This window comes from Fragaria vesca, linkage group LG2 (assembly GCF_000184155.1).
Source record: "Fragaria vesca subsp. vesca linkage group LG2, FraVesHawaii_1.0, whole genome shotgun sequence".
NCBI lineage: Eukaryota > Viridiplantae > Streptophyta > Magnoliopsida > Rosales > Rosaceae > Fragaria > Fragaria vesca.
Window position 1 is genome coordinate 4734826 of NC_020492.1, and position 8349 is coordinate 4743174.

The 8349-nt window shown below is 36.8% G+C and overlaps 1 pseudogene; it reads right to left on the reverse strand.

The window, feature by feature from the left end:
• LOC101301842 overlaps nucleotides 1-8349 on the reverse strand; it is a 26116-nt pseudogene that overhangs the window by 16332 nt on the left and 1435 nt on the right.

Consider the following 8349-nt stretch of genomic DNA (forward strand, 5'->3'; position numbering starts at 1 on the left):
ATCAATGAACAGAATGGGTCTGCAAAACTGAAAACCCTTCATCCACGCATCATAACACACAAACATTCGCTCAAACCTGTGAGTTTCAGGTTCATACTCAATCTTGATAGTAGAGCCAGGGTTTGATTCCACTGCTTTTTGACCAAACCAAACTAACTGAGCATAAGAATCAGCATCACCACCAAGAACAGATTCTCTAGCACGCTCTTTACCGTACCAAGCCGTACGATAAGATACCTCCATCCCATAATCTGACTTTATCTCATGGTATATATCTATAGCCTTCTTGTTAGGATTCTCACGAACCTTATCAAGCATTATAGACTTTATAATCTTGGAACCCATCATCTTATTAGTTTGCAAGCGAACAACACCATAACAGCTATGCTCGTTCACCAGATCAGTAATGACAAAAAACGATTATACTCTATCAAGGAAGCCTTCACACACCATCCACAATGCTCAGACTCTCTCTTAGAACAATAAGCAACAACACGTTTCTTAGTATTTCTAACATACCGGTACTCAAATCCCATCTCAATTGCATACATACGCAATTTCAACCTAAACTCTTCCACACCACCTTGAAACTTCTGGTCCTTTGATTTGATATAATTCTCCCACCCTTTGCTACAATACCTCTTTGCTTCCTCTGGTTTGTAGCATCCTAAATAATCATTTTCATCAAACGAAACGCTAGACTCTTCACTAACATTGTTACTCAACACACTTTCAGAACCAGAAGCACTAACATCAAAAGAGCACACATCCACATCAACAAAATCTGAACTATAACGGGCCAAAAACTCTAAACATCATATTCATATCATCTTCATTTTCAAAGACGATAAGATACAACATCAGGAAAAACAGTATACCTCAGCTTGACAATGCTTCTGCCCAAATACCGGAAAATCGGTCACGTACAGAATTAGCAAAAATCAATATATGAGACGCTTTGATCAAAATGAAACTGCTGCTCCCTTCACCAGAGTACACAAGCTTTGCAGTATAGTTACTGTCCATAGTACCTGAACAAAAATATGTATAGTATTTCAGATTACAAGTAACTCATGACACCTATAAGCAAAACAATGCAAACAACCAAAATAAGCAAAACAATGCAAACAAATCACTTTTTCAAACACTAAAATCACTAAATTCGTCAGAGGCTGGGAATATAGCAGAGATTGAGTCAAAGAGTTACAAATCCCTAAATTCCTATGAACCCTAGAATTCACCGATCGACAACATATCAAATTGTAACGATTAAACACAGAAAGAAATCAAAACATTGTGTCTGAGCAAATCATCGACCTCTTTTGCGTTGGAAGGCGGTGGATGCCGGAACTGATGGAGCCACCGTGTCACAGATACGAGCGATGAAACTCAGGTGGCGCCGACGGGGATCGGAGATCGAGATCGAGAGAGAGATCGAGAGAGATCGAGATCGAGAGAGAGATCGAGAGAGATCGAGATCAGGTACAGAGAGAAAGCGGTAACAGAGAGATAGAAAGAAGAGCTGAGAGAAAGCGTAACGGATAGAGAAGAGAACGAGAGAAACTAACAGAAGGGTAGAACCATAAATCCATAAAATTTAAAAATGTATTTTTTATCATAATTGACACTTAATCACAACCATTACATCATATTATATATAATTAAGTAACTATTTTATCATCTGATAACATTTAGGGTTACCATTTTAACATGTGGAACAAATGATTATTTTTTTATCATTTGTATCTTCAAATGACACTTTTGTGTTATTTGCCCTTGTTTAAACTATTGACCCTTTTACTTATGGTTTCTGACCGGGAGAATGGAAATAAATTAAGAAGAGGCCAGGGTTTTATTTGAATTGTATGCATATGAGTTGAGGGATAGCGTCAGTGACCTTGCACTCGAATGACTCGATAGAGCAAGCAAGAAAACAATTGTTGATGCCGTTAAAAACGCTTTGAAGTAGCTTAATGCGAACCAAGTTGCTGAATGCAGTAAATACGAGGAAGAAAGGGAAAAGCTTCAAAGTCTCTGCAATCCCATCATTGCAAAAGCCAAGATGCGTCAGGCTGCTCGTGCCTCGCAAGCTTGTAGCAAAGTAGGTTGATGACGAATTTCTCTTAATTTCTACCGCTTGATCTTGATCTCATGGTCGAGTTATTCAACTTATAATAGGAACGAACATGTGCTAGCTAGAGTACTAGAGAATAGAGAGACGATAAATCTGATGAATCAATTAGAATAAGTAAAGCAATTAGAATCAAGATCAAAACGTCAGCAATGAGAGTTCTGGAGCTTCAAATTTGATTAATTCCAATGAATGCTTAGTTTCTTCCTCGAACTTTTTTACTTCATGAGATGTTTTGGTTGCATGATTCTTTGATCTTTATGGATTTTTTCACCACTTCATCAATTAATTAAGAAGCTTTGACAAATTAATCATGGATCATCTGTATCGTCACTCACAGTATTAATCTAAAGATATATTGAATACAAATTAACATGCATGTCCATAGTTCATACATTCAGAATCTCATTCCAAGATAAGATAAATTGGGACTTTGGCTTGCCTCGCTCGATCAAGGATTCAAGGGCAGTAATCTTTTACTAGCTAGCCATTACGTGGTAGTAGTTATGCATGTACTTGTTTATTTCTGCCAAGGATCGCACTGTTTGAAATATGCTGTGCCTAAAAACCTAGTGCCAAACCTGTGTCACTTACTAAATTCTGACACATGTCTATGACCTAAACAAAACTTAACTCCATCGTTATCTTTTAATAAAAAAAATAAAACTAAAATTTATTATTAGAAAAATACATATTCGGACTCTTCCTTTTCAGCATCTGACATTCTTCACTTCTGGGATTCACTTCTCCTTCTTTCTTTTCCTCTGCAAAATATATGTCCTAAGTTCCTAACCCAGAAAACCCTGCAATCGACTCCCAAATCCAACCCATCTGCTCATGCGCCATCTTCATTCTCTTGCTCAACACACACACACACACAAAAAAAACCAATCACACTTTAAACCAGTAAATCCCCAAAACTGAAGTCCCAAATCAAATCGAAATGAGGGGAAACAGAGACTCAAAAAAAATTTGTATCACGGAAAAGAAATTATGATCACGGAAGACGTGTTTTGTGGATCTGAGACAAATCCATCAATGGCCGAAGTCATGAGTTATCAAGCAGAAGCATATGGCGAGGAGAGGAGAGGAAAGGAGAGGAAGAGTGAAGAAAAGATAAGAAAGGATGGCCCAATCTTTTGTCTTTGATTCTTTGGTTTTGATCTGCACAAGGAGAGGAGAGGAAGAGGCCTATACAGACACTTTTTTGAGTTTTGTCTCTCGGCTGGTCTGGAGAGGAAGACTCTTTTCTTTTTCTTTTTCTTTTGTTTTCTCTATTAATTAAGACAATTTGTCTTATAAAACTGCCATTTGGTTAAATTTTTATAAATCCTGAAATGTCAATCTGTGTATATAAGTCCATAGCTAAAGAAATAAATAAAAGAAAGGTAAAAAAATGATTTAAGAGGATAAGACAGTTTAACAGTTTTACTCTGCTTCAAAAACTGATAGGTAGTTACTACTCTATCCCACGTTTACTAGACTTTTAAAAGACGTTCTCGCCTAGAAAGTGATACGTTGAACGTACAACAGCAGTAGCCTCATCATTGTTCAGGAGCGGTTACAACTACTAACTATACTAAGGCAATTCGTGCAAAAGAATATAGGTGATCATTGATCAACGCTTAAAAGAGAAGTTGGAGAAGTAGAGAAAAATCACAGATACGTGTATGCTTATGCAAGTTGAACCGGAATAAGGTGGTTGCAGTATTCTTATTTCTTGGATTTTGTTTTGTTAAAATTGATTCGGATTTGATGTGAAGAAAGGATTTTGTGTTTTCTATTGATGCAGGTATCTGATGCCAGGTAAACCATGTGTTCTCCGTTAAACTAATTTGGACTTGAACATTAATCTTGCACAAGTGCGCGCTTTGCGAAGAAGAATTGGGAGAAAAAGAATGATAATTTGAAGGCAAAGTTGGAAGAGATACGTGTATTGTGATTTGCTTAGGCACATTGGTTTTGATATCTCTTCAGCCATGAAGCCGTTTCCTTTTCTGCAGTATGGACATGCTATTGCACAACGGTATATTATTTGGCTTTTTCAAATTTCTCTATTTACTATTTAGTAAGTTATTCAGGTATAAAGGCTCTTGGTTTTTTGTTTTTGGTTCTCGAAGTGCTTTTGCTTATTACAATGGAGGGAGGGAACAGAGAATTTGAAGACCAAATAAAACGAAGAAGAAAAGGAAGAATCACAGAGTGATGATCCCTTCTTTTCCTTCAATTTGAGTATGTTATTTTTGTATCTTGGTTAAGTAGTTTTCTTTTCAAATATCAATTCGCGTTCGATAGTCGAACAAACCCTCTCTCATTCTTCACTTTCATACACATAAGGCATTGATACTGTTTCTTTTTTTTTAACTAATATTAGTTTATTCAGGTTTTTTCATGAAATGCGGTAACCTGATCAAAAGGTTTCGATTCATATAGGCTGTTATGACTATGACAACCACCCCGCATTTGTGGTAGGAAGTTTTTCCCTTTTTCTTTTCTGCGTTTGATCAATATTGGAACTGCAATACTAATATATATATTCCTTAGTTGGTTCATCAAGTTTACTATTTTTACAGGTTCATTGTTGCAATGAAAACAAATAATTAAATTCCTTCAATTCAACACTCTTGACAGAATCTCCCTGTTTCTTCCTTCTACATCTTCTGGCATGGAGGTATCCCATATATTCAAAGATCAAATATATCCCATTTCTTTCTTCTCAAGTTTTCTGATATATTGTTTGTGGAAAATTGATGTGTTTCTGATTATTTCAGATGGTTCATCAAACAAAGAAGATCATGGAAGAAGGCATAAAAACAAGGAATTAGGTGGAAGTGTGACAAGTATGATAGTGTCCTATTTACTATTTATCTTATGTTGTGGAGTGAGAAACACACGTTTCATCTAAGTTTACTTACTAGGAGCTTCATTTCATGTTTTTATGGTACAATGAATGTAATGGCATGACAAGTCAGCTTTGAATGTATTTCTTCTTTTCTGGAATTGGGAGTTTGATTTCATGTTTTTTATGGTATGATTATGTAATGACCGCCTGGCAAGCCCTTTTTCAATGTTTTATTTTTTTTTTTTTGTAGGAGCAGTACGTGTTCTTCATATCAACATACGTACATATTACGTTTTTTTTTTGCTAAGTTGTCTTATTTAAATTCTTTGTAAACTAGACTATATTTATACACAGTTGTCGTCTATTTCCATAAGTATTTAAGCAAAGGCATATCAAAGTATGTAGTAGATTACTCGGCATTTTAAACACATACGCGTGAGTGAGGCATATGCACCAAAAGAGTGGAGACTTTTTATATGACTAATGTCATATACGAAAAATATTTAAATGCACACTCGAGTGTGGCTTTTTCGTACGCACATCGCGCATGCAGAAAGGCTAGTAACAATTTAACAAAGTTAATCTCCTGTTAAGTGATAGAACACGTGTCACAATTTAAGTGCTGGCACAGGTTTGGCACTGGATTTTTGGGCACAGCAGATTTCTAAGCAATAATTTAAGGATATTTTGCACTCAACATCTTCATCGCTTGAGGAATACATTTCAGTCAAATTAGCCACTTCCAAATTGTCTACCAAAACAGCACCTCCTTTCCTAACACCAAATTAAAAGGTCATCCAAATAGATGAAGACATTGTATATGATCTCCAGTTAAGATTAAAACATAAAAAATGGAAACCGGTCAGCAGTATTTTGTTACCTCAAAGTGTTGAGATGTTTCTCAAAAGTTTGAGCCAAGGAAGTGTCATTGCCAAAGTCATATATAGAAGGCTCTCAATATCCCTATTCTTTTTCGTCCAAGTCCGTCGCGCCTAAGTAACTGTGCAAAACCACCTTTGGGAATGTGCTTTGATGTCTGAATTGTTGCAATGTCATTGTGGTCAATGCCTGCTATGGCATCAGGAACATAAGCAGCATCCGCTACTGTCCTACAAATCGGCCTGCTCAATCCCAACCGCAAGAAATGAGTAATCAAAACTATATATGCAACCATATTTAGGCATGGCCATAGGCAAAGACATTGTACTAATTATAAATCGACATTTGATATATAAGCAGGGGCGGAGGCAGTGCAGAGGTTGGTGGGGCTCAAACCCAACCAAAGTTTTTGGGATTGAAAAAAAAAACTAAGTGTATTATGTTTTTTCTATTGGATATATATTTTTTTTATGCATTCAAGCCCACCTAACTTCCATACTTTTAAGCATCTCATCTTCCTATGCGACTACATCTCTACTCTTCAATTCTTCTTCTTATCCTTCTAGTTTTTTAGTCTTATCCTGCTTAAATCTCTAAAGTTTCTTGAATATAAATTTTCTAATCTTCTTTTTCCTATATAGAATCCAATGAAATATTGGATTTCAATATATTCTTATTGGGTTTTCTAATTTGTCTCTTATTTTTTAAATTTTCTTCTACTTTCATTGACGCATATTTTCATTTCTTTCAAAGACTCGTAATTGACGTATGCTTAAACTCCTACACTTTGCATGGGTATACAACAAAAAATTTTTTGGCCTTCGGTCAAATTTGAAGCCCACCCCATGTTCAAATCCTAAATCCGCCACTGTATATAAGTAACGTACCCAACAGTATCCTGTCTTGGAGAAATTTGAACAACCCCTGCTCGACTAGTGATACCAATTGTTGATTTGATCCCCACAACTGAGTTATAACCTGATGGACATAAGATTGAACCGTCTGTCTCGGTACCTAATGACACCGCTGCCAAATTTGCTGCCACTGATATTGCTGAACCACTGCTTGAGCCGCAAGGGTCTGAGAATGTGTAAGGGTTCTGCAATGCATTTAATTCTGCTATTCAGTTCTGTGTAGACAGTGTGGTGTTTCTCCAGGTATGTATTCTCAGTTTTTTGTTTTGAGAGGCATTCTCAGCTTAATTCTGCTATTCATTTAAATGATCTGATATATTTGTCTACATACGTAACATATTAAGTTGTTAGGAGTAATGATCTAGTCTCCATATCTATCATGTTGTCTTAAGATCAAAGAAAAATGTATATTTTGAAATGTGTCATCAGCCAAATTGGAAGCACTATTGTATAGATAGATTCATACATTAAAGAACCCACCAAGCCATAACCGCCTCTGGCGCTCCAACCAGAGGGTGCTTTATCAGACCTAAATTAAATGTGACCACTCGCTCAAGCTAGCCTTTCCCAAAATGATTGCCCCAGCTTTCCTCAACTTCTGCACCACACCAGCATCATGAGGCACGACAGATCCAAGCAGTGCTAAAGAGCCGGCAGTGGTGTTCATCTTATCCTTGGTTGCAATTGTCCTTGACCAGAATAGGAATGCCATGCAACTTGGAGAGTACCGACACTGGTGCCTTGGTCCTGCGCTCTTAGTCGGCTTTGTCAGCAAGGTGAAGCGCATCCGGATTGACTTCTAGGACTACTTTGTGGACCGGATTCAGTTTCTGGATTTGGACAAGGTGATATTGGACAAGTTGCCTGGAGATGAGTTGGTTGTGCTTGAAAGCTAGCTGGATATCATCTATGGTGGCTTCTTTGAGTGACAGTTTGCCGGCTATGGATGTGCCTGGCAGAGGTGACAATATGAGGAGAAGAATGAGATGCAACAAGGATGAGATGTGAGGGAAGCTTTGGCCATGGCAGTGGATGAGGAAATGATAATTTCCTGTTCTGGTTTGAGGCTTTGAGCAAGACTGCAAGAGTACTAGCTATTGGGAAATGTGTCCGTGATCCAAATTAAGCCAATGTTATCTCTTTCTAGGAGACGTCTGGAATATACTATCTCTCCATGTAAGAAGAGTTCTGGAATGTACAATCTCTCCATGTACTCTGTTTGTCTGGTAACGGAAGTAACTCAGTATAGCATGTCTACATGTGACGGTGGGATTTTAATTTTCATATATTTATATTTGGATTAAAGAGGACACTTAATTTGGATTATATTTGCCTTAAGCTTTTATATAATGGTAAATCAATGTATATTGCAATTCTGATAATATAAAATAGGGTAGTGCTAGAGGGCCTTAATAAGGCCTAAGATTTATGGCCTTAATCCTAAGTGGCATGCCAAATCACCTATCCACATCATCAAATAAAAAATCATGCTATGTCATTTTTAGGTAAAAATACAATCTTATCCTTTCATATCCAATGACTCTAAATTATTTTGTTTTTACTCTATAAAAAAATGTTTTTAA